The sequence below is a fragment of the Bufo bufo genome, chromosome 3 (assembly GCF_905171765.1).
Source record: "Bufo bufo chromosome 3, aBufBuf1.1, whole genome shotgun sequence".
NCBI classification, from domain to species: Eukaryota; Metazoa; Chordata; class Amphibia; order Anura; family Bufonidae; genus Bufo; species Bufo bufo.
In genome coordinates, this window is record NC_053391.1 from 446,062,538 (window position 1) to 446,086,752 (window position 24,215).

The window sequence follows — 24,215 nt, forward strand, 5'->3', positions numbered from 1 at the left end:
AATTCTTTATTATTTTTTTTTGAACGGGGATAAAAAAAAAAACGTTCATTTCACAAACAGGACATTAACACACATAAAATACAACACAGAAGGGGCAAAACCACAAGATTTAAAAGAAGAACCGAAAAACAAAGTGCTTAATCAACAAGAATGGATTGACGACCAGTGTCGGTGTGACCACGATGGTAATGCAAATTGATCATGAAATGTATAAGGTTATGGCTGATAACTGGACGACAGTCCAGCAAACTGGCCGACTCCAGCTCATTCCTTGACGAGCTGGGCTGCTGATAAGTGGATTCTAAAGTGTCTAAAGAAATGGGAGTAAAGACATTGTAATAAATTGCAGAAGAGGGCAACAAGAGGGGGATAGGCGCTCATAGGGTGGTATGTATGTTAAAGTAAGAGTCGTTTGGGATGATTAGGCTCACCTTGTGTGGTTGTGCGAGCGTAGGCACAACACTAGTGTACGTAGGTGATAGTGGGAGGTCGGTGCTGCCAGTGTCGTCTAGTCCTCGCTTGGATGGGTTGCCAGCCCTTGTGAGGTGAACGGTAATATTGGAAGTGATGGAGCCCGTGTAAAGGTCCACACCCTTGCTGGAGACATTATATTGGCGGAACTGGACGACCAGGTGAGTATTGGATTCAAACTTCTCTTTATTCAAGGTTGACAACGCGCTTTGGAGCAGATAATACTCCTTTTTCAAGTCTTTTGTGCCGGTAGCTAATGATCGTAGGTGCGTCCTGCTTCCAATGATGCTGGGCACAACGAAGTTCGTCATGCCCAGCATCATTGGAAGCAGGACGCACCTACGATCATTAGCTACTGGCACAAAAGACTTGAAAAAGGAGTATTATCTGCTCCGAAACGCATTGTCAACCTTGAATAAAGAGAAGTTTGAATCCAATACTGACCTGGTCATCCAGTTGTGCCGATATAGTGTCTCCACCAAGAGTGTGGACCTTTACACGGGCTCCATCCGATCCAATATTATTGTAATAAATTGTCCACTTTCTCAAACGTGACCTCGTCTTTTCATTTATGAATATCATTCCATAAATTCTTGAAGTACTCTGCGTGGATGACATAAGAAATGTCCATGCAAGGTTCAACGGGCACAGAGAAAACAAGCTCTGTGGCCGACACTGATCCAGACACGTCATACCCGATCCACATCGCTGCTAGCCATGTAAGGTCCTGAGAACTGATCATCAGCTTACTGAAACAACAGTCAAAGTTTCTTTGGAACCACGTCCCTACGATAGCCGTGAGCGCCTCGGAGCCATTATACAGGAAGAGTGGGAGGCAAGTAAATGGCTTTTGTAACACCTCCAATAGATCATCCTCTGTGTACGTCCCGCAGAATCAACCTGTCCACACAATCCGGTCCTCTGTGCTTGCCTTGGTGAGTGGAGGCTTGGATGAAATCTGTATGAGCACAGCCAGTGGATCTCTGTCCTTTCCTTTGAGTCCAGGTAAACAGGAAAATTTTGCTTTTAGGTTCAGCTCTGAGCCCACTTCAATGGCAAGACCCTTCTGCTTCTCGGCAGCTATGTGGGAAGACAGGTGCTTGGAATACTCTTTCAGTCTGGTGTATGAGAAATTATACATCGGTGTCACGCTGTACAGAGTCCATTGTTTTTGAAGGAGCAAAGCAGCCTGTGCCAGATCAAGAGTTTCCTCCAAGCGGGTGCACTGCAGGATTTTTCTTTTAGACAAGCTTTGCAATGCAGACTGTCGACAAGCAGAGACAAGCTTCTAGGAGGATACCTCGAGCTGTGAAAATGACTGCTGCTTCGTGCTGATGACCTACTTCTACTTCGGTTGGTGTTTGCATATCCTTGAGATAAATGATGTTCCCGTTCACTGACTGTAAACGGAGATATTGACAGATAAACTTTATCAAACTCTGCCGCCATCTACTAGGTGCCACGTCTCCAGTCCCCTGACCAGCCAGATTTACCAGAATCTGTTCCAGGACATGAAGCAGTGGAATGACATTGTTCATCCCTTAGTCCTGGTGACTGACAAATAACATGGCCTCCTTGAAGGGCCTGAGCAAACGGCAGGTGTTACGCAGGAGCTGCCACTGGCTGACATCGAAGTTACACAGGGGAGTACTCCTGTCCGCTTGGATTATCAAGAAATCACAGATGGCCTTTCTCAGCTCGTACAGTCAGTCGGTCCAACATATGGAGGATGGAATGCCAATGGTTGGAAACGTCGCATATCAGCCTATGTTGGGGGATGCCGTTCTACCGCTGCAGGTCAAGGAGGGTGTGCTTTGCGGTGTACGAGTGGCTGAAGTGCATGCAAAGTTTCCTGGTGATTTTTAGGATGTATTTTAGATGGGTGGAAGACTTCAGGAACCGCTTGACAACCAGATTAAACAGATTGAACGTGTGCCATGTACAGTCACCCATCAATTTTCCCAAAAAAAGCCTGTTTCACATAACAAATTTCACCACTGCGTAATTTGGCCCATACGGCAAACGGAGGTGTACAATCACCCATAAATTTTCCCAAAACAAGCCTGTGTTACATAAAAAATTTCACCACTAAGTAATTTGGTCCATACCACAAATGGAGCTGTACAATCACCCATACATTTTCCAAAAAAAAGCCAGTGTCACATAAAAAAATTTCACCACTAAATAATTCAGTCCATACCGCAAAAGGAGGTGTACAATCACCCATAAATTTTCCAGAAAAAAGCCTGTGTCACATAAAAAATTTCACCGCAAAAAGGGCTTTACCACATATAATTGCACCGCTGAACGGCAAGTAGGCCCTTAATTTTTTCAACTTTTACACTACACAAGGCTTTTCAACATATACCATATATACTTGAATATAAGACGAGTTTTTTGGCACATATTTTTAAAATAAATAAATGCCCAGTTGATGGGAGTCTGACTCCCTGTATTTAATGCAGAGTGTGTGTGTATATAATGCACACACTCTGCATTAAATACAGGGAGTCAGAGTCAGACTCCCATCAATCTGAGTCACCCTCTTGCAGATGTGTGTATATAATGTAGAGTGTGTGCATTATATACACATACACTCTGCATTATAGCTGCATTTCCCACCCTAGTCTTATACTCGAGTCAATAATTTTTCCCATTTTTTTGGGGTAAAATTAGGGGCCTCGGCTTATATTCGGGTCGGCTTATACTCGAGTATATACGGTAAGTGCTGAACGACGAATATATTTTTATTTTGCCTACGAAGTCCTTTTGTTATGGCTTTGCACAGGGAGAAAGAATGCTACGCACAATTCTGATGGAACTCCTGATCTTAAGAAACTGGACTTGGACTCCAAAGCAGAGGCTCTCCTGTCATGCTGTGGAGATCGAATACAGATGGAGCAGATAAAAGCACATGAATGTTTTCAACTTACTGAAGCTGCTTGATTTAATTGTGAATAGATGGTAAAGGCAAAGTCTGCTGGTCTGTTGTCATCAGCGTCTTTATTATGTTTACTGCTGGACCCACAACACTGTAATTCGGTCCATACAGCAAAAGGAGGTCTACAATCACCCATCAATTTTCCCCCAAAAAATCATTTTTCACATAAAAAAAGTCACCACTACGTAATTCGGTCCATACAGCAAAAAGGGCTTCACCACATATAACTGCACCGCTGAACGGCCAATATGCCCTTATTTTTTTCCACTTTTCCACTACACAAGAAGAGTTGAGCGGACACCTGGAAGGTCGGGTTCGACGGGTTCGGCCGAACTTCGCAAAAAAGTTTGAGTTCAGGACCCGAACTTGACCCGGAACCCGAACCCCATTGAAACCAATGGGGACCCGAACTTTGGAGCACTAAAATGGCTCTAAAAAAGTCATGAAAAGGGCTAGAGGGCTGGTTTGTGTACGGCAAAAATTGTAAAATGTCACCCAAGAATGTAACAGACGATTTTTAGAAATTTAGGCCCCTGTCACCTATGCAGAGCAGGGGTTTATTCACGGCAAAACTGGGTTCATGTCACCCACCAATGGAACAGACGATTTTAATAAATTTAGGTCCCTGTCACCTATGCAGAGCAGGGGTTTGTATACGGCAAAATGTTAAAATGTCACTGGAGAATGCAACAGACGATTTTTAGAAATTTAGGTCCCTGTCACCTATGCAGAGCAGGGGTTTATTCACGACAAAAATTGTAAAATGTCACCCAAGAATGTAACAGACGCTTTTGCACCCTGCTCCCTCTTTTGCTGTGCTGGTGCCACTGTGCGACCACCGCCTCTTCCTCCAAACTGCACACGTCACTCGCATGACCTTGATTCCATGTGGGGTCTAGTACCTCATCATCCTTCACATCATCTTACACCCACTCTTTACCCCTGCCCTCATTGTCGGTCTGCAGACTGCATAAAGCCGCAGCAGTTGGCACCTGTGTTTCGTCATCATCAGAGACATGCTGCAGTGGTCTTCTCATGTCCTCATCCTGAAACATAAGTGGTTGGGCATCAGTGCAGTCAATCTCTTCCACTTTTGGGGCAGGGCTATGTGGATGGCCCACGGAAACCCTGCCAGCAGAGTCATCAAAAAGCATAAGAGACTGCTGCGTGACTTGGGGCTCAGACTGCTTGCCTGATTTGCAAGCGGGTGAGTTGAAAGACAGATGGCCATGGGCTGTAGGTGCCAACTCTGAGCTTTCAGCAGGGGACTGGGTGGGAGAAAATTTGAAGGAACTGGAGGCACTGTTAGCCACCCAATCTACTATCGCCTGTACTTGTTCTGGCCTCACCATTCGTAGAGCCTCATTCGGGCCTACTAAATAATGCTGAAGGTTCTGTCTCCTACTTGCACCTGAGGAAGGTGTATCACTTGGGCGTGTAGCTTGCACAGATCGACCACGTCCTCTACCTGCAACAGGAGCTCCACCAACACCAGCAGCTCCATGACCAGGGCCACGTCCCTTATTTGACGCTCTCCTCATTCTTTGCGTTCACCCACGAAACTAACAGATGGTTTATATCAGGCGACAATGTAACTGCCAATAACCAACAATTAAGTTCACTGACAGTAAGGCTACGCCGGTGTCATAAAGAGAAAAAATGTCTTGAGGTCACACAACAGTGTGACAGTTGTCTTGAGGTCACACAACAGTGTGACAGTTGAATTTAATACAAATACTTCACTGTCAATTTTTTTAAATTTGTCAAACAGCAATGTAACAGCAGTATTTACTGGTTTTATTTGACTGACAGGAATGCAGCATAGGCCGCAAATGTACTTTCTAGCAACAAAAATTTAAATTTTTCAACAAAAAAATGTAACTGCAGTATTTGGCGGTTTTATTGGACTGTCAGGAATGCATGTACTTTATTGCCCCCCCAAAAAGTTTTTTTTTTACCCTAAATGAAACAGATGGATTTAACTGAGATTATATTGCACTCTCACAATTGAAGCACAGGTTTTTTTTTACATAAAAAATGGTGGATATGTCACCCCTACAATGGAACAGATGGATTTGCTGAATTTATGTGCCTGCCTCTCACATATGCAGTACAGGCCTCAGAGGTACTTTACAACAAAAAATGTAAATCTGTCACCCCATAATTGAACAGATGGATTTAACTGATTATATTTCACTCTCAGAAATGCAGCACAGGGGTACTTTACAGAAAAAAATGGGGATATGTCACCCCCTGGGTCCCTGAACTCACAGACGGTATTATTTTCCCTTCCCCTGGCACATATGCAGTGCAGGTGCACTTTAAAAATGGGTATATGTCGGTCACTGAACTATAAGAACAGGATTAAATGATTGTCCCTGGCACATATGCAGTGCTGGCACACTGCTGTTGCACAAAATGGCCGCCGACGCCCACCCACTAACAGACGGATTAAAACTTTTTTTTTCAGTCTCACTGGGCTCAGGGCAGGGTACAAAAATGTTGCATTGCACCCCCAAACAAAAAACCATGTAGATCGCAGACTTCCCACCAAGTGCAGATATCAGAGTCTTTCCTAATCTCTCCCTCACAGCAGCAGCATCCTATCCCTACAACTAGTAAGAACAGAGTGACGTGCGGTGCTACGTGACTGCAGCTTATATAGAGGCTGGGTCACATGCTGCACTTGGCCAATCACAGCCATGCCATTAGTAGGCATGGCTGTGATGGCTTCTAAGGGCACACGAGTTAAACGCTTGTTGATTGGCTGCCCTGCAGCCTTTCAACAAGCGCCATTAAATTGCCGAACAACTAACTCGAACCTGAACTTTTACGAAAATGTTCGGGTTCGGGTCCGAGGTTCGCTCAACCCTATACACAAGCCTTTTCAACATATAAGTGCAACACTGAACTGTGAATATATTTTTATTTCGCCACTAATACACTGCAAACAGGGCTGTAGAATATATCATTGCACAGCTGAACGGCAATTAGACCCTCATTTTTTTCTACTTTTACACTACACAAAAGGCTTTTCAACTGATATGTGCAACTCTAGACAGCGAATATATTTTTATTTTGCCACTAATACACGGCAAACAGAGTTATGGAATATATCACTGCACCGCAGAACAGCAATTAGGCCCTAATTTATTTCTACTTTTACATAACACAAAAGGCTTTTCAACACATAAGTGCAACGCTGAACGGCAAAAATATTTTTATTTCGCCACTAATACATGGCAAACTGGGCTGCTTTAAAATATATCACAGCACCGCAGAACGACAATTAGACCCTAATTATTTTCTACTTTTACACAACACAAAAGGCTTTTCAATAGATAAGTGCAGCGCTGAACGGTGAATATATTTTTATTTTGCCACTAATACACGGCAAACAGGGCTTCAGAATATATCACTCCACCGCAGAATGGCAATTAGGCCCTAATTCTTTTCTACTTTTACACAACACCAAAGGCTTTTTAACAGATAAGTGCAACACTGAACTGTGAATATACAGTGCTGCCCATAATTATTCATACCCCTGGCAAATTTTGACTTAAAGTTACTTTTATTCAACCAGCAAGTTATTTTTTGATGGGAAATGACATAGGTGTCTCCCAAAAGATAATAAGATGATGCACAAGAGGCATTATTGTGGGGAAAAAAACATTTCTCAGCTTTTATTTACATTTGAGCAAAAAGTGTCCAGGCCAAAATTATTCATACCCTTCTCAATAATCAATAGAAAAGCCTTTATTGGCTATTACAGCAATCAAACGCTTCCTATAATTGCAGACCAGCTTTTTGCATGTCTCCACAGGTATTTTTGCCCATTCATCTTTAGCAATGAGCTCCAAATCTTTCAGGTTGGAGGGTCTTCTTGCCATCACCCTGATCTTTAGCTCCCTCCACAGATTCTCAATTGGATTCAAGTCTGGACTCTGGCTGGGCCACTCCAAAACGTTAATGTTGTTGTCTGCTAACCATTTCTTCACCACTTTTGCTGTGTGTTTTGGGTCATTGTCATGCTGAAATGTCCACTGGTGCCCAAGGCCAAGTTTCTCTGCAAACTGCCTGATGTTGTCATTGAGAATTCTCATTTATTGCTCTTTTTTCATGGTGCCGTTTACCGTGATTAGGTTCCCTGGTCCATTGACTGAAAAACACCCCGACAGCATTAGGTTCCCACCACCATGTTTGACAGTGGGGGTGGTGTTCTTTGGGTTGAAGGCTTCTCCTTTTTTACGCCAAATAAAGGAAACATCATTGTGACCAAACAATTAAATTTTTGTTTCATCTGACCATAACACAGAAGACCAGAAGTCTTCTTCTTTGTCCAGATGAGCTTTTGCAAAGGCCAAGCGAGCTTTTGTGTGCCTTAGGCCTCATGCACACGACCGTTGTGTGCATCCACGTCCGTTTCGTCATTTTTCAGTTTAGCGGAGGTCCCATTAATTTCTATGGAGCTGTGAAAAAAAACTGATAGTCCTCCGTTTTTTCTCCGCGTCCGTGATCCGAGATTCCAGTCTGTCAAAAAAATATAACCTGTCCTATTATTGTCAGTGGAAAACGGAGGACGGACCAATTCAGGTCAATGGGTCAGTCAAAAAAAACGGATGCACAACTGGTATGTCATCTGTGTCCGCGTCCGTGTGCGTTTTTTTCTACAAGACCTTGGTGCATTAAAATTAAAATTTTAACCCCTTAGGGATGCATGACGTACCGGTATGGCATGTTTCCCAAGTCCTTAAGGACCCATGACGTACCGGTACGTCATGGCTTTAAAATGCGATTGCGGCACCGCGGGGGTTAATCGGTACGGGATGCCCGCTGATATCATTCAGTGGGCATCCTGTCACAATGCCGGGGAGGGTCATGTGACCCCCCCGTATCGGCGATCGCCGCAAACCGCAGGTCAATTCAGACCTGCGGTTTGCAGCGCTTTCTGCAGTTTCTGATCCCCGCGGTCCCTGACCGCGGGGATCAGAAACTTTAAAATGCCCAAAATATAGATTTTTCACCCCCCCTGCACTACTGAATGATTTTTTTGCCGGCGGGTGGTGCAGGCGGGGGGGGGGGGGGGTTGCAGGCGGTGCGGGGGGTGGGCGGTGCGGCAGGCGGGATCGCGATCCCCTGCCCGCCTCCTCTTGAATATTCATTGGTGTCCAGTGGGAATACCAGAGTGTCAGCACATTGCTGACACTCTGGTATAAACGGCTGACATCTGTGCTGTGATGTAAGCTGTTTAACCCTTTCCATACCGCGGTCCGTACGGACCGCTGTATGGAAAAGGTTAACAGTCAGGGAGCTCCCTCCCTCTCCCATCGGGGGGCTGCTGTGCCTTTGCAGCCCCCAGACAGGATGGCGTCACAGAGGGAGGGAGCCCCCCTCCTTACCCTTCCCCATCTGCTCAGTTGTGGCAGACGGGGAAGGTTCCCATGGCAACAGGACGCCTTCTCAGGCATCCTTCTGTCCATGGTGCTGAACAGATCTGTGCTAAAGGCATAGATCTGTTCAGACAAAGTGTAAGTAAAATACAGTACAATACACTATATAGTGTACTGTACTGTATTATACAGACATCAGACCCACTGGATCTTCAAGAACCAAGTGGGTCTTGGTCAAAGAAATGTAAAAAAAGTGAAAAAAGTAAAGATAAAAAAAACACACTTATCACTGAATAAAAATTAAAAAAATTAAATACACTACACATATTAGGTATCGCCGCGTCCGTAACGACCTGATCTATAAAACGGTCATGTTACTTTCCCCGCACGTTGAACACCATAAAAATAAAAAAATAAAAACTATGAGAAAATTGAAATTTTGCCCACCTTACTTCCCAAAAAAGGTAATAAAAGTGATCAAAAAAGTCACATGTACGCCAAAATAGTACCAATCAAACCGTCATATCATACCCTACCCAAGATAATCACCCAAAAACTGAAAAAACTATGGCTCTTAGACTATGGAAACACTAAAACATGATTTTTTTTTTTCAAAAATGAAATCATTGTGTAAAACTTACATAAATAAAAATAAAGTATACATTAGGTATCGCCGCGTCCGTATCGACCGGCTCTATAAAAATATCACATTACCTAACCCCTCAAGTGACCACCGTAAAATTTTTTAAATAAAAACAGTGTAAAAAAAGCAATCTTTGTCATCTTACGTCACAAAAAGTGTAATAGCAAGCGATCAAAAAGTCATATGCACCCCAAAGTAGTGCCAATGAAACCATCATTTCATCCCACAAAAAATGAGACCCTACCTAAGATAATCGCCCAAAAACTGAAAAAACTATGTCTCTCAGACTATGGAGACACTAAAACATTATTTTTTTTGTTTCAAAAATGAAATCATTGTGTAAAACTTACATAAATAAAAAAATTGTATACATATTAGGTATCGCCGCGTCCGTGACAACCTGCTCTATGAAAATACCACATGATCTAACCTGTCAGATGAATGTTGTAAATAACAAAAAAGAAACGGTGCCAAAAAAGCTATTTTTTGTTATCTTGCCTCACAAAAAATGTAATATAGAGAAACCAAAAATCATATGTACCCTAAACTAGTACCAACAAAACTGCCATCCTATCCCGTAGTTTCTAAAATGGGGTCACTTTTTTGGAGTTTCTACTCTAGGGCTGCATCAGGGGGGCTTCAAATGGGACATGGTGTCAAAAAAACCAGTCAAGCAAAATCTGCCTTCCAAAAACCGCATGGCATTCCTTTCCTTCTGCGCCCTGCCGTGTGCCCATACAGCAGTTTACGACCACATATGGGGTGTTTCTGTAAACTACAGAATCAGGGCCATAAATAATGAGTTTTGTTTGGCTGTTAACCCTTGCTTTGTAACTGGAAAAAAAATATTAAAATGGAAAATCTGCCAAAAAAGTGAAATTTTGAAATTGTATCTCTATTTTCCATTAAATCTTGTGCAACACCTAAAGGGTTAACAAAGTTTGTAAAATCAGTTTTGAATACCTTGAGGGGTGTAATTTCTTAGATGGGGTCACTTTTATGGAGTTTCTACTCTAGGGGTGCATCAGGGGGGCTTCAAATCGGACATGGTGTAAAAAAAAACAGTCCAGCAAAATCTGCCTTCCAAAAACCATACGGCGCACCTTTCCCTCTACGCCCTACTGTGTGCCCATACAGTAGTTTACGGCCACATATGGGGTGTTTCTGCAAACTACAGAATCGGGGCAATAAATATAGCATTTTGTTTGGCTGTTAACCCTTGCTTTGTTACTGGAAAAAATGGATTAAAATGGAAAATTTGCCCAAAAATCTAAATTCTGAAATTTTATCACCATTTGCCATTAACTCTTGTGGAACACCTAAAGGATTAACGACATTTGTAAAATCAGTTTTGAATACCTTGAGGGGGGTAGTTTCTATTATGTAAGCCTCACAAAGTGACTTCAGACCTGAACTGGTCCCTAAAAAGTGGGTTTTTGAAAATTTCTGAAAAATTTCAAGATTTGCTTCTAAATTTCTAAGCCTTGTAACATCCCCCAAAAATAAAATATCATTCCCAAATTGATCCAAACATGAAGTAGACATATTGGGAATGTACAGTAACAACTATTTTTGTAGGTATTACTATGTATTATAGAAGTAGAGAAATTGAAACTTGGAAATTTGCAATTTCTTACACATTTTTGGTAAATTTGGTATTTTTTATAAATAAAAATGAATTTTTTGGACTTCATTTTACCAGTGTCATGAAGTACAATATGTGATGAAAAAACTATCTCAGAATGCTGAGGGCTGAGTCCTTAAGGGGTTAAGTCAAAATTTGCCAGGGGTATGAATAATTATGGGCATCACTGTATTTTTATTTCACCACTAATACACGGCAAACTGGGATTTAGAATATATCACGGCACCGCAGAATGGCAATTAGGCCCTATTTTTTTCCACTTTTACACAACACAAAAGGCTTTTCAACAGATAAGTGTTACTCTGAATGGCGAATATATTTTTATTTAGCCACTAATACACGGCAAACTGGGCTTTAGAATATATCACTGCACCGCACAAGGGCAAATATATTTTTCTTTTGCCACTAATAAACAGCAAAAAGGGCTTTACAACATATAACTGCACTGCACAATGGCAAATAAGATGTACTGTAGAAATATTGCTATGGTAAAAAACCTGTTAATGGCTGTATCAAACAGCACTTGCACCCCAATAACAAGAACGGTTTGCTAGAATTACAGAGCTGTATAATAGCAATTTGGATCCTCAGTCAGTGCACCAAAGTGTAATAGGATTGTTCCTTTTACCCAGTCTGTTACCTGCCCTACTGAACCCTGTTCTGCTTCAATACTGTGGATCGATTCCTCCCTATCCTTTCCCTGCAGTTATAAATCATTTTTTCACTACAATCAAGTCTTCCTAGCACTTTCCCTAGCACCTACAGACGTCTCCCCCTGCACTAAGTACACTGGTAAATGGCAGAATCTAAGATGGCTTCTGCTATTTATAGGGCTGTGACATCACAGGGCTGGCTGGCTGCTGATTGGCTGCATGCATGGCATTATGGGTGATTCCACCTTCCCAGAGTTCCTTTTTCCATGTTCTCACACGTGCAGCAGCCATTTTAGGAAAAAATGTGATTCGTTCCCACGAAGCGTGAGGAAATTCGCATTCGGTCCAAATCTAATTTTTCCTGAAATTTGGATCGAATTCCACTTCATCAGCTTTGATTCGCTCATCTCTACTTCTTACCCATTTTTAGCATGTAAACACATCTCTCTGGTTTGTTTCCATCCTGTACGTAGCACTTCCTTTTGCCATATTCATCAAAACCCACCATGCACTTCTCCTTTCTCTGCTACAGCTCCAGCACCAGCCCTAGGAACACCCAGCTAGTTTATAGCTCCTTCCACCAGCTAGTTACATAGACACTCCCCTATCACTGCCCCTAACAATGCCCAGCTAGTTTATAGCTCCTCCCACCAGCTAGTTACCTAGACACTCCCCTATCACTGCCCCTAACAACACCCAGCTAATTTATAGCTCCTCCCACCAGCTAGTTACATAGACAACCCCGATCACTGCCCCTAACAATGCCCAGCTAGTTTATAGCTCCTCCCACCAGCTAGTTACATAGACACTCCCCTATCATTGTCCTGTGTGAACATAACATCACAGGAAATAAGAAGGAGCTGTATGGACACGGTCATGTGACCACAGCACAGATTGTGATAGGAGCAATAAAGGTAAATGAAACAAATTACAAAATTACAACAACCTTCATAAATGATTACTTTTAAGGATGTTGATGCAAAAAAGAAAAAAATCCTTTAAGACATGGGAGATAAAATCTGGTATGCTAGTATATCAAATGTCATGTAAAGTGTGGCTTAATGAATAATCAGAGTACAAATCTTGCCCGAAAGCATCCAAAATAGTCCTATTCTAGTCCTATTCCTACAGTCCTAATCCTATTTTCAAAAAAGCCAATATAGTAAAATAATTTTTTCAGTTACAATACTTCATCATCTTTAATACCAATAGAATAACCAGAAGTGGTCATTGTCATTACACACAGCAACCTACCTAAATCTTTATGTCTTTTATTCTGGGTTAATTTTCTTTTGTCTCCATTTCCCTCCTCTCTCACTTTCTTGGAATATTCGCTACAGTTGGCTTCTGGAAATTAAATTTTGCAGACAGTGGCTTGTTTTATTAAGAATTTTTCCCAGATAATTGTCTTGGACCTGCCTTAATGGAAATGTAATTTGAATGCCTCTGTGTTAAATAACATTCAGGTTTGCTTTGACAGAGATGGAAAGTATTTTATTCAAAAGTTGGCACTGAACAATCTATATGCAAATTCTAAGAATTTTGGGGGAAAGGGTAACTCTGTGTGCTTGTGAACTTCGCTATTAACCCTTTGTATTCAAGGTCATTTTCTTAAATCAAAACATTGCACTATAAATTTATTCCAAGTCAGAAAGCTTTCTGCCATTATGAGCTGTGCTAGCTGTTCTAGAAGATATTACAGCATTGAAAACTGCTTATACAGTGGTCCCTCAAGATACAATATTATTGGTTCCTGGAGGAACATTGTATGTTGAAACCATTGTAAGTTAAGTAATCTGTTCCAAAGCCCCAAAGTGTTATCCAAGATAAGAGAAAATGAAGATTTAAGAAAAATAGGCAGATAACTAAGACTGATAGAACAAGTCCTTACATATAACAGTCAGGAATAGCTGCTAACTAGCAACTAATACAGATATTTTACCAAGGAAGTGGCTTTGATTGGTTGGACCTGGGTCTGAGATATTATATGTTGAGTCTAGTTTCAACTTACAATGGGTCAAAAAAGGCCATTGTACAGTATGTTAAAAATATTGTATACTGAGACCATTGTATCCTGAAGGACCACTGTATTAGAGACTGATAACACTTTTCTTCACTCGATATTTAAATATTGCAGTATGACCACAGGAAAGCCCAGTACTGCTTTCCCTCAAGTTATACTCAATATGGTTCTGAAATCTGACACTTAATCTGAAGGTTCTTTACACTGGATAGCTGTTTTCATTGTCATTGTACCTTTGTGGGACATAGATGGAATTCTAGGATTACTAGTAATGTTAAAGTAGAACTCCTGGCAAAATGTTTAATCTCTGACCTAGAAAGTGATGTCATGTGACCAACTCTCTGATCTCCAACTGACACAGGACAGGAAGTCAGTTATGTCTCTATTCATTCCTATGAGACTGAGAGTGAGGCTCCCATAGGAATACATAGAGAAACTGACCTTCTGTCCACACATAAGATGCTGTGTCAGTTGGAGAGTCTGATTGCTGGTCACATGCCACAGTGTAGAAGCATAATGGAGGTATAACTCACAAATACAGCCACTGGTAAGAAAATTACATTCACTACAGATTACATCATGTACATTTCTAACAGCACAGAGAATACATTTTTTGGCGGGAGTTCTTCTTTAAGGAAATAAATTATAATATAAACACACTTCATTAATGAAGTGGGCAGGGCCGGAGTGTGACTGAGTGAGTGACGTGCGCTGCCGGCCTGCCAGCTGCTTGCATAGTGAGTACTGCAGATAAGCGATTAATGCTAGTTTAACAAAGCAGCACTGCTAGGGTCTGCTGCATACACTTTATATGTGATGGCTGGGCTGCTTTAACTGGGGCCCAATGTAATGGGGTCAGATCCCCCCATAAGAGAGTCATCCACAGATCTCCCAATAAGTGTCCTCCACAGATCCCCCAATAACACTGTCCTCCACAGATCCCCATAACAGTGTCCGCCACAGATCCCCCTATAAGTGTCGTCTACAGATCCCCCTATAAGTGTCCTCTACAGATCCCTCTATAAGTGTCCTCTACAGATCCCTCTATAAGTGTCCTCTACAGATCCCCTATAAGTATCCTCCACAGATCCCCATAACAGTGTCATCCACAGATCCCCATAACAGTGTCGTCCACAGATCCCACATAACAGTGCGCCATCCACAGACCTCCCATTAGTTCAAAACCCACTAAAAGCACACCATTTGGTTTAAAATATTTTCTTTTCTTAATTTCCTCCACAAAAACCTAGGTGCGTCTTATATTGCGAAAAATACGGTATTTGCCTAGCATTATAAAAGGAAAATATAAGTGATCAATGGTAAAACAGGAGCCTACATAAAGTCTGCAACCAACCAGTGCTTCAGTCTAGCAATGCCGCTGTTGTACATTAGTTCATCTGTACCTTAGTCTCATATTATTAATGTCCTCCTCTCATCTAGAATTAGATTGTATACTTTTCATATATCTCACTCACTATGTTCATTGTATCTATGACCATTTTATTATACTGTATGTTGCTTTCCTCCCCAATTACCGCCCTTAAGAAAAATTATAGTCAGTCTACACTCATCATTGTCCCCAATCTCTTCCTTCTCCTGTCCTGATCTGGCTGCAGAACTCTGAAATGATACACTTAGCAGCACCCTGGATAAAGTAGTGCCCCCTACACTCAGAACATCCCAACAAAGTCAGAAAGCAACCCTGGGACACCACAAACTTTTCAGCTATTATGACATCTGTTCATGTGTTCCATTGTATGCCATGTGGGCTGGTTGTTGGATGGTGCTGGTATGTACTGTATCTAGGGCCATGTGTCGTTGTGGCAGTGTACACCTGCCACTGACTTGTGTATACTGGCGCAGATACTATGTGGTGTTAACATGACCATTGTGTAAGTCTCTCCTCTCTGTTCTGTTCAGCAATGCAAGGGTTAATTGCCTATTGCTTGCTGTGTGGTCTGTGGTCCTGTAGCGGTAATCCCTCTTTCTGTTTGTGCATACCTGTGGGTGATTTGGGTTAACAAGCTCAGCTATATGTTATGTCTGTGTATGCCTCCTCTTGGCTAGGCAACAGCAATTGTTCCAGCAATAGTTCTCAGCAAATTTTCCTGCATCTGAGTCAGTTGTTCTGTCTTCCGGTCCATGGCCGTTTGTATGTCTGACCTGTGTCCGTTGACATGTCTGATTTGTTCCTGCCTGAGTTCCTGCTGTGGTCTGTCTGTGTTACCCTGCTCTTGTTCCAGTCTGCCTGTTGTGGTGTTCAAGAGTCCTGTGTGCAAGACTATGCCTGTGGTTTTGTGTGTTTCCTGATCCTGCCTGTGTTTCCTGAGTCTGAGGGTCAGCTGCCAAGCACACTGGACCATCCCAGAAGGTAGTGGTCTGGTTGCTAACCTGCAGCGAAGTCCACATGCCTGTATATAGGTTAAAGGGTGAATACTTGGGAGGCAGGAAGAGTAACGCCCTTAGGGTTAGGTCCAATATCAAATTGGTTAATTTGCACAGTGGTTGCACATTACCACTTATCCTTCTTGATCCTCAATCAGTGGATTTGTAACATCAGCAATGCCCCAGGAATGTTGAATGCCTATTGATAAAATCTTATACACCAGAAGATCTCCTCCATTATAAGTTTATATCAAGCACCTATAACTCTGCCCTCCACCTCACCAAACAGACTAACTTCACCTCTCTCATCTCTTCACTATCCAATAACCCATAAAAACTCTCACACTTTTCACTCCATCTCCAGTCCTAGAGTGCAGGCATCTATCACTGATCTCTGTTCCCCACATATGGCAACCTACTTCAAAGAGAAAACATCCAGCATGAAATTAGCTCCCAGTCAACAAGTATCATAGAATCCCTTTCCTCCCCTCCCACACCTCCTCTGGTTCTCTTTCTACATTTGACCCAGTCATAGAAGAAGTCTCTGGGTCTGTCCTGGCCAACTAACTAGAGACCTATTTCTAATTTCCCCTTCATCTTTAAACTTCTGGAATACCTAGTCCACTCTCGCCTCATCCATTATCTCTCTACTGTCTCCTTGACCTATTAGAATATGATTTCCGCCCTCTACACTCTACATAAACTGCCCTTACCAAAGTGACAAAGTACCTCCTGACAGCCAAATGCAACAGTGACCACTCTTTACTCATTTTTCTGGATTGCTCGCAGTATTTGACACTTTAGAGAACAAACTCCTACTCAATATGTTACAATATATTGGCCTAAAGGACACTGTTCTCTCTTGGTTTTCTTCTTCTATGCATTTTTCAGTGTGTAATTTGCTGGTTCTACTTCTTCCTCTGTTCCACTGTTCCTCAGGGTTCAGTCCTAGGTCTTCTGCTCATTTCTCTCTGCACAGCCCTTGTTGGACAGACTATTAGTAGATTTGGTTTTCAGTACCATCTGTATATTGATGACACACAACTATACAATTTATCCTGTGACATTACCTCTGCTGCATTACAGAACACCACTAGCTGCCTGTCTACTGTCTCTAACATCACATCCTTTCTCTATATAAAATGGAATTTTTCAAAAACTGAACTATTTGTTTTTTCTCCATCTACTAACCTGTCTAAACCTGATATACATGTGTGGCACTACCATAACACCTTGGCTGAACATCTGCTGTTTCGGTGTCATGTTCAACACTGGTCTTTCCTTAATCTCCTATATTCAATCTCTTACCCGCTAATGTTGCCTACACCTCAAAAACATCTCTAAAATTTGTCCTTTTTAACTGTGGAAACAACAAAAACTTTCATTGTTGCCCTGATCCATTCTCGTCTTGATTACTTTAACTCGCTGTTAATTGGTCTCCTGCTCCCTAAACTCTCCCGTCTCAATCCATTCTCAATGCAGCAGCTGGGCTCACCTATCTGTCTAACTTCTACTCTGATGCCTCCACCCTATTCCAGTCACTGCTTTAGTTGCCCATACAGTATAGGATTCAATTTAAATTCTCACTTTCACCTACAAAGCTCGCCATAGCACTGCACCTCTGTACCTCCACACATTTCTGTCTACCACCCTAAGGGCTCTACACTCTTCAAATGATTTAAGACTAACATCCACCATAATCCGAACTTCTCACTCCCATCTCCAAGACTTCTCCCAAGCTGCACCAGTTCTCTGGAATGTCCTAAACCAGGGTAGGATGAAGGTCCAAGCTGTAAAACAAAAAATATATATAAGGAGGGACAACATCATTGGCATGTAGCACTGCATTATTTTTTTATTTTTATAAATCTCTTTATTGAAGTGAGAATCATTACAGGTTATACATGTAGTCCATAAAACATGAATAACTGTTCATTTACAGATTAATGATGTATAAAACAGTAGGTTTCTGCACATTAATTCTCAAATCAAAACAACATTTTTCCCATTTTTCGCCCATTACCTTACACCAAGACCCATTTCCCACCCCTCCCATTGCCCTCCCTTATGCCTCCCTACCCCTTTACCCTACTCTGGGACTATGTCGATGTATCCTCTTTGATCCTTTCTTATATTGTTTTTGATAAAAAAACCTTCTAGGCCTCTAGCTTCCCTAGTTTATTAGCTAATTGCGCTTCTAAGTACCATTTGGTCATTTTGAAAGGGGTCATGAGTTCTTGGATTTCGCAGTTTGAAAGTCGCTTTTCTATAAAGTCTCTCCATTTCTTGATAAATTTTCCTATTAATCCCTCCTTATCCCGCTCCACTTCTAGCCTTTCAAGGTACAGAACATTTTTCATAATCCCTAACACTTCTGCCCATGACGGGACTTCTTCTACCAACCAATGCCTCAGAAGAGCCTTTTTTACTGCCATCAGCATTATGTGAACTCCCCCTTTAGTTACCACGGCTCCTACATCTTCTTCTTGATTTATTAGTATATAATGAAAAATGCATTGTTGCGGTTTTAGGCCTACTACCTCCCCCCAAATTTCCTTTATTGCTCCTATCGCTCTTTGCCACAATGGTTGCACCTTTGGGCACTCCCACAAAGCATGTAGAAGCCCAGCTTTCGGGAGGATACATTTGGGGCAATGCCGCAGATAATGGGCAGGAGCATCTTGATACGACAGGTTAAAGGCATACGTTGCCCTATGTAAAATCCGCAATTGTGTTTCCCTCCATTGCTCGTTGCAAACTGCCTTTCGCACTAATTCTAGACCATCCCTCATTTGTCTTGGTATGTTTGGGTCATTTAATTCCCTGACCCAAGGTTTAAAGGCCTCCTTTACCACTCCTATCATCTGTATGCCATGTAACCTTTGATATAATTCTGAGAGGGACATATGCGACCCATCTTTGCCCAGTAACGCTGCGAACCAAATAAGCCTATCCGGTTCGCCCAGTGAAATTGCCTGTGCCTTACAGTAACTCTGAATTTGCAGAAACGGGAGGTAGTTAGCATCTGATAGGTCATATTGTCCCTTCACCTGTTCCCAGGATAACAATTGGCGGCCAGTACTTTCTAGTAGATCGCTAAGTTTCATGATGTTTTTCACCCTCCACTCTTGGAACAGCATATTATCCCTACCCTGTGGGAATGCCGGCAGTGACCATAGTGGCATCTTAGATGAGACATAATAGGGAAGACTATATATTTTCCTGATCGACTTCCATGCCACTATGGTGTCTTTCAGGAGGATGGATTGCCTGATCGATATTGGGAGATCCTTTAGCTTTGTATGTAGTAGGGCAACTAAGTTCCACGAACCGACTAATCCTTGTTCTATCTTGATTGCCGAATAATACCCAGTTTCCCATACCCAATCCCTGACATGTCGGAATAAGGCTGCGAGGTTATAATGACGGATGTTCGGCATTTGTAGCCCTCCCTCCCATTTCAACATTGTCAATTTAGCGTAAGAGATGCGTGGTCTCTTGGCTTTCCACAAGAAGCGGTTGAAAGCTCTCTGAATCCTTTGGACGTCAGTGTGTTTTATCAATAGCGGAATTGTCTGTAATGGGTAAAGTAATTTCGGGAAGCTCACCATTTTAATCAAGTGTGCTCTGCCACATAAGGATAGGGGTAGTTCTTTCCATTTCTCCAACTCACCCTCAATCTTTAGAAATAAAGGGGGATAATTTAATGTATATATTGATTCAGGGGTACGCCCTATTTTGATGCCTAAGTAAGTAATATAATCTTTTCTGATTTCTACTTTAGATTGTATCCAGTCTTTTTGGTTAGTCTCCCGTCCTAAAAATAATATTTGGCTCTTGTCAACGTTGATCTTATAACCCATTGCTCTCCCATATGTGATTAAAGACTCCATCACCTGATCTAGTTGATGTTCCGGTGCTCCTAGATATATCAGGATGTCATCCGCGAAGCAGCTCACTTTCAGTTCCTGAGTACCCACTTTAATCCCCTCAAACGTATCAGATTGTATCATTAGTCTAGCTAAGGGCTCCATTGCTAGATTAAAAAGCAAGGGAGACAATGGGCATCCCTGCCGTGTGCCCTTACCTAGCTTGATGGTCTTTGACAGAAAGCCCGGTACATAGACTTTCGCTAGGGGATTCTCATATATTGCCCTTAGGTAGTTCCTAAAGCTGCCCTTTATGTTGACCTTATCTAGTACCATATCCAACCACTGCCAGCTAACGTTGTCAAACGCCTTTTCGGCATCGATCGCTAGCAGTGCCGGTTTATAGTCTCTCAGACCCCTCTTCTTCTCACCTAGAACTGCCAAAACTTTCCGGATGTTGGTCACCGCTGATCTACCCTTCATAAACCCCACTTGGTGAGGACCTATCAAATCAATTATACAAATGGCTAACCTGTTTGCTAAGATTTTAGATAGGATCTTGACATCTTGGTTTATTAACGATATCGGTCTATATGAGCCTGGTTGAGTTAGATCTCTACCTGGTTTTGGAAGCACTTTTATATAGGCTAATTTACCCGTGTCTGGCAAGCTTCCCCCCTTCAAAATGTCATTGAATAGGCTAGTCAAGGTCGGGGATAATTCCTGGCTAATTGCTTTATAAAATTCGGCTGGATATCCATCAGGGCCCGGAGCCTTGCAATTAGCTAGGGATTTAATAGTTGTTTTTACTTCCTCCTCGCTTACCTCACGGTTCAGCGCCTCCAGTACTTCCCTTGAAAGCTTTGGCAGTTCCACCTTAGCCAGTAGGTCACTAGCTCCCTGGGCGTCAAAAGGATCCTTGGTGTACAATGATTGAAAAAAGTCCCCCAATGTATCCATTATATCTCTTGGTTGGGTACATATTTTTCCCAATTTATCCTTTAACGGATGCATTGGAGGCTGTTTGGTAAATGGACGAGTTAAGTTCGCCAATAGCCTTCCTGACTTATTGCCATGGCGAAAGAATTTCGCTCTTTGGTAATCACCATACCATTTTTCTTGTCTTTCGGCACAATAGTCAAAGTTATGTTTGGCTGTCACCCATAATAGCTTGTTGACCTCTGTGGGGGTTTGCAAGAAGTTTGTGTACGCCTCTCGTACCTGTATGACGGCTTCCTCATATTTAATCCTTGCCTCCTTCTTTTTCCCTATCGTATGAGATATTATGCGACCCCGCAACACAGCTTTAGCTGCGTCCCAAAAGAGAGCTTGATTAGATGTATGTTCCGCATTATCCTGTGAGTATTCCCACCACCAACCTCTACCTTTATCTATAAACTCTTTATCATTGGACAAATGTTGAGGCAGCCTCCAAATATATTCCTGTCCCCTAGGGACGGTGTCCATAATTTCCATGATCACTGGGGCATGGTCAGAGATTAGTAAGTCAGAAATCTCAACCATCTTGACTCTTGACAGTAGTCTCGATGATGTAAAAAAATAGTCAATCCTCGACCATGACCCCTGCGCATGAGAAAAATGGGTGAACTCTCGGTCCATTGGGTGATAATGACGCCATGCATCTAGTAGCCCCGTATTCTGTAATAACGGGAGTAAGGTCTGAGCACGATTTTGGTTACTTATAGCCCCAGGGGTTTCCCGCCTCCTATCCTCTGGCTCATTGTGCACCCTATTAAAATCTCCTGTTACCATTATCATTTGGGAATCCTCTTTCAAGATCTCCACCTCCAATCGTTTATAAAACTCCGTCTGGGACGCATTGGGGGCATAGATGTTGTGAATGACCATCTGACCAACGGGTGAGTCTAAACATATGCGCATCCATCTCCCTTGGTCGTCCGTCAACGTGGACTTGATAACATATTGTAAGCGTTTGTGTAATAGAATAACGACACCCGCCTTTTTACCAATCGAGGACGAACCTACCACCTGTCCCACCCACAATCTCTGCATCCTCCAAAAGTCTGCTTCTTCCAGGTGCGTCTCCTGCAAAAATGCAATATCAATCTTAAGTTTTTTAAGATGGCGTAGCACCGCCATGCGCTTTGAGGGGGATCTGAGACCCTTAACGTTCCATGTGGCCACTCTCATAAAGATTTGATATTATAGATCTCTGCAGGAGAGTCAACCCAAAACAGATAGCAACGGTACCTCACATAGCATTTTTTGAACATCTTGGTCTCGACCAGTCCCAGAGTAGTTTTTCCCTCCCCCCTCCCTCCCCCCTTCCCAACTCCTAGCCCCACAACATTAACATCATTTCTGTTAGCTTCACTTTTTTCGCGCATATTTTCGTGTAGCTGTCGTTACTACAGTAAAACCAGAACTAACTGTCTCAAGGACAATTACATAAATTCTCCTAACCCTCCAGCCCTTAACTTATGACATAACAGTTGTTGGCATATCAGAACATTAATGAACTATGAGTCTTTTGACATCTCACGTGTTCTTTCAAAGGCGTTTTGCGGCACTGCTTTCGATCCCACAGACACAAGCCTCAGGTGACCTCATTTCTGTCTAGGTCCTCTTCCTCTGATCGATGCTGTTGATCTCTGGGAAGGTGGGGGAATCATGTCCGAGAACAGCGGGTCAGACTCCAAAGCCTCCATCGCCTCTCCTGGTGAATGGAAGGTATCGATTGTGCCATCTTGACGAAAGATTCTTAGCGTCGCTGGGTACATTAGGGCAAATTTGACTTTATGTTGAGCCAAAGAGGAACAAATATGCGTGAACTCCCTCCGTCTCTTAGCTACTTCAGCCGAATAGTCACTGAATAAAAGAACCTTCTTTCCCCGAACCAGTAGGGGTGGCGCGTGACGCCTGAATTTCGACAGTATGGCCTCTTTGGCAGCGTAGTTTAAATACTTCACGATTACCGCTCTGAGCCGTGTGTTATCTGAGCGCCCTCCCGCCGACATCAGCGGTCCTAGGCGATGTGCCCTTTCCACTATGCACGAGCCTCTCAGCCCCAGCGCTTGCGGGATTTCCACCTCACAAATGTCTGCCAACTGGTTTGGAGGAACCGACTCCGGTAGTCCAACTATTCTTAGGTTGCTCCTCCGGGAGCGATTCTCCAGGTCATCAACCTTCTCTTTTAAATACTGGTTACTGCGTACGAGTTCGCTGATACTGTTATGTGCTTTTTCCAGCTCTTCTTCGGTTACCATCACCCTCTGTTGCACTTCGGCGATCTGGGAGGTGTGCTGGGTCACTTCAGCCTGTAGCTGCTTTAAGGCCAAAGACACTGTGGCCTCTAGTGAGGCCTTAATATCTGGTGCCAGGAGTTTGGCCACTTCTATAGCCATCTTTTTGCATGAAGAAGTTAACTCCTCATCATTATTCGGCCCTGTGCTACATTCTACTTCCTCCTCATCTGAACAGGAGGCTTCCGCGCTCTTCTGTGTTGGCTGGGAAGTCGATCTGGTAAGTCTCTGGTGCTTATCTTGCGTTGGCGCCATCTTGCCTCGGCTTCTCGATTCCTCTCCTGACCGGAGTAACGTTGGAAACTCGTTCTGAGAGCCGCCTCTGACCAAATATTTTTCCATGGGTCACCCCTGTCACCTTAAGGGGTATGTTTAGGCACTTTACAGTCCCGATGTACGGCGGCTCTGTGGATTTCGGGCCGGTAGAGCGGAGCTCCGGTTATTAGCGTCTATCCATGCGCGCGCCGGAACCGGAAGTAGCACTGCATTATTATTATTTTTTTACAATAATCCACACCTCCAAGCTCACCTCATCTCCTTTCTGCCACCAAACACTAAGAATGTCCTTTCAGTGCCCCCCTACAATAATGATGCCCCTTTAATGCCCCACAGTATGATATCCCTTTAGTGCGCCACAGAGTATGATACCCCTAAGTGCATCCTCACAGCAGGGTGATTCCTTAGGGCTCCTGACACATTGCAATGCCTCCTTAGTTCCTCCCCACAGAGTGTGAACACCCTAACTGCAGTTGTAATGCCCTCTTTGTGCCCCCTTCACAGTAATAATCCCTATTGCGCCCCTTCATAGTAATGATCCCCATTGTGCCTCCTTCACAGTAATAATGCCCCTTAATAGTAGTAATGCCTATTGAACCACCTTCAAAGTAATAATGTCCATTATGCCCCCTTAA